The 3,799-nt window shown below is 32.5% G+C and overlaps 1 protein-coding gene across 1 annotated transcript in view; it reads right to left on the bottom strand.

The window, feature by feature from the left end:
- LOC117173553 overlaps positions 1-3,799 on the bottom strand; it is an 18,112-nt gene that overhangs the window by 1,558 nt on the left and 12,755 nt on the right. The gene's annotated exons all lie outside the window — the stretch shown is intronic.

Raw genomic sequence — 3,799 nt, forward strand, 5'->3', positions numbered from 1 at the left:
GTTGAGATTGTAGGCTATGTTCACTTTGAATGGAATGTGCATTAGAACAAATCTAAATCCAAAAGTCGAGCTCTAGCGCCACCTGTCGTCTGAATAAAAAAAATCCAGTTACTGACACAACAGGTGTTATCGATAAAGTAGAACATATTTACAAACAATTACTATTTTTATAAAAAAAAACTTTCTTTCCCAAATACACGCAAGCCTATAAACCTTCCTTTTGCGTTTATTAATACTTTCCCAAAATTTTTCCGCTTTTTTAAAACTTTTATTTTTAAATGTGGGAACAAATTTCGATCTTAGGACTGGCTTGGTCGGTTGATTTGAGTGTCACATGCCCTTAAGGGATTTTTTTTTAGAAATTTAAGAAAATTACATTTACATATCCTTAATGCAAATAACTAAAGAAACTTCCAAAAGAAATAGATATTCGATTAAGTTAAAAACTCATAATTGAAGTTTACACTGGTTACAATTTTTTTTCAGTATTTCACTTTTTGTTGCGTATTTGGTTTGCGTATATTTTTGTATGAAACGATGACTCCGATGTTTCCGTTTCGGTAAATTTCCATCAAAGCCAATGTCGAAACCAAACCCGGGCTAAAATTTTATTGCTCGTGTATTTGGTCAGGGTGAACTTTTTTGTGGAAATTTTGATTTTAAATATCTGGAAATATCTAATATTTTCAAAAATATTTTTGAATCTTAATTTAATATTTTAATCTACATGTATTGTGGCAATTATTCAGGCGCAAAATGCAAAAAGGAAATATAGAAATAATTCGATGTCTCCTCTTTGTATCCAGCACCTTAATTCTATATTACTCACTTTTGAGGTTAAATCAATACATTTAATTAATATTAGCCACTGATGGTTGAACAGTAATCTGAATATTGTCTCACTGTCAAAAATTTTTTCAGAAAATACATTTAACCCTATCTCGAAATACTTATAATACTTCGATAGGAAGCGCAATCTAATGATTGAAATGAGGAATTTATACCACAGTTTATTTATTGTGCAGTGAAGGATGCTTTACTTATCTCCTTGACAAACTATCTCAGCATTCATTAAACAAGAAGCATAATATAATTCTGCTTCTTTTGAACGAGTGAACCGTCGGACGACACGTTCTGCAAGTTCCAGTCTAAACGGAATTCTGCTATGAATTCTGCGGATTCACGTATCGAACAATCAATTGTTTCAATTAACCACTAACTTCACGTTTCAAGTCCAACAGAAAACACTGCTCCAAGAAGTCCTTATTTATCAGAATTATCGCAGAAACACTTCAAGAATATAAGCATTCGGTTTAAGATTCAAGCCACCTGTTTTATCTTGATTCAAACCGCCTAAATATCTCAAAGGAGTAGTATTTAGGAAACAAAAGTAACTGTTATAATTCTAAATTATAATAGGCACATGGCTGTAGAAAAATATTAATATAAAATATTTGCATTGTTAATAACAATATTCCCAAAAAAATTAAAAACTTTAGCGGTTTCCATCAGGAAATTTTATTCTGCTAAATCAGGTTGCAGGTAGATCTCAGTTGTATATTTAATTAAGAAAGTGTGTTGCATTTACTCACAATTTGTATTTTTATTAACAATAATTTAAATAAAAGGTCATAGAAATTTTAGTCTGAGAAAGCTTTTTTTATGAGTATTTTAATGCTTCTTCATACTTTTACAAAAATAAGTCCATATGTATCAGTAGAGAAAAAATTGCTTATTTACATATCAAAATAATTTTTCTCAAATATTTTATTTATAAAAGTTACTTTCTGCTTCATAGAAAAAAAGTAATATTCGTATGATATTCAATTTTGACAAAAAAATCAAAGATGGTCAAGAGTTGTAGGCTGTAATCACTACAGACTAAAAGAAAACAGATTCCGGGCTTCTCCCTCTGAAAGACATATTCCGTAATGTTTTAGCCGGTAGATAATAGGTAATCGGAGCTTTTACTCTCCTAGTACTGAATCTGTACTGAAATAATCTAGTCAGCATGCGTAAAAAATTAGCACTTGAAGTTTGTACACTGCCAGTACTAAGCCTGTACAGAACCAACTAATGGCGGAAATACGTGGCCAGTAGATAATCGGCAGCTGACTTTCGTGTTTTGCCACATGTGAAAATGGGAGAAGCATTGACTTTATTAAATTCTTTTTGACACCACCATTAAGGAGTAATTAAGGGCTCTAGTTTTATGAAAGAGCCAAATATTTAACTTGTTTTCTTTAATTTGTAATGCCTGACACTGCCAGCTTGACTTCGAGCTAGCAGTGCCATGTGTGGAAACGAGACTATTTTTGACTTTGTCAAATTTATTTTTATACTATAATTGTGGGCTCATTTAGGGCTCATTTAATGCCGAAAAAAATGTAATGCTCTGCAATTTTCTCAAAAAATGACTGACCATGCCAAATTGACTTCATGCTAGTAGTACCACGTGCGGAAGCAATGGAAGCATCGACTTTACAAAACATATTTTCATACCATAATTAGGGGCTCATTTAGGGATCTGGAAACTAACCAAAATGAATTGTTTTAAATCTATCCCTATCACCAAAAAACTACCCTAAATTAAAATGATGCAAATCACAGAAAACTATCCCTGCAATAATTATTAATCACCAATTGTGCTATAATAATTAATACATTTATATTAAATAAAGAAAGATAAAAAGAACAAGAATGACAAATGCAAGTTGAGCATCTGCTTAAGCTTTAGGATTTTACAGGTGAAAAATTTATAGCGGCTGCAATAAACTCCAATTTGTATTGGTTTCCTGAAGACTGGACTGTAACTGCCGCTGCAACTGAATGGAGCCATCGGTCAGTGTTTGACCTGAACAATGGAGGGTCTCCTTTATTTTTCACCTGAATTGAGTCAATTCCGACCTCCGTTCTCTACTCAGCTATATAATATACCTGGGTACTCCTCCCATTTTAGCTATATATGTTACTATACATTATATATCTACCAGGATGGCCCCTGTTCTTCAATTTTCATATTTCTTCGCTGTCACCTCACCTATCCTCCACAATAATATTTTGAAACTGGTATCCATCTATGCCTTAAGGGGCGCCTTCTCTTATCGTGCCTGTATCCATTCCTTCCAGATATCACCGTGATATGTCGATCCAGTAAAATAAGTTAATCATTGATTCAAGTTATGAAAAATATAATTATAAAGGTGAGGTTTAGAAAGACTTTTTAAAAAATATATATTATTCTTTTGTTGATTAAATAAGGTAACAGAAGTGCGATACTTCCTCCTAGACGTGCAATGCATTTTAGTGTTAAAAATAAATAAAATTGTGGGCAGCACTCCTCATCACCACGACTGCATATCCAGGAGTGAGGTTATATTCGTTTTTATGTGGAGAGATAAAGTATTCTATGTTCGCTAGAGCCACCTATGTCGCAGTTGGAAAATTAAAGATATAGCGGGAAAATTTGTTTTTATAACATGGAAAATACACATATTTTAAGCGTTGTTAGTCGATAGAATTAAACTACGGTATATATCGCTGAGGAAATCTGTGTCGGAACGTTTGCTGACAGAGTTTTTATGTTTCACAATTTGGAACATTTCTTTGAAAGTGCGTTTATTATTATTATTTTCGGTTCGCAAAATTTTAGCTTTAGAAAAGTCAAATTGGTGGTCTAAAGTGTGTGAGTGTGAAATCAGAGCAGTACCTCTAGAATCTTTTTTACAGTCGTTCTTATGTTCTCTAATTCTATCTTTAAAATGTAGTATCGCACTTCTGTTATCTTATTTAATTAACA

Source organism: Belonocnema kinseyi, chromosome 5, assembly GCF_010883055.1.
Source record: "Belonocnema kinseyi isolate 2016_QV_RU_SX_M_011 chromosome 5, B_treatae_v1, whole genome shotgun sequence".
NCBI lineage: Eukaryota > Metazoa > Arthropoda > Insecta > Hymenoptera > Cynipidae > Belonocnema > Belonocnema kinseyi.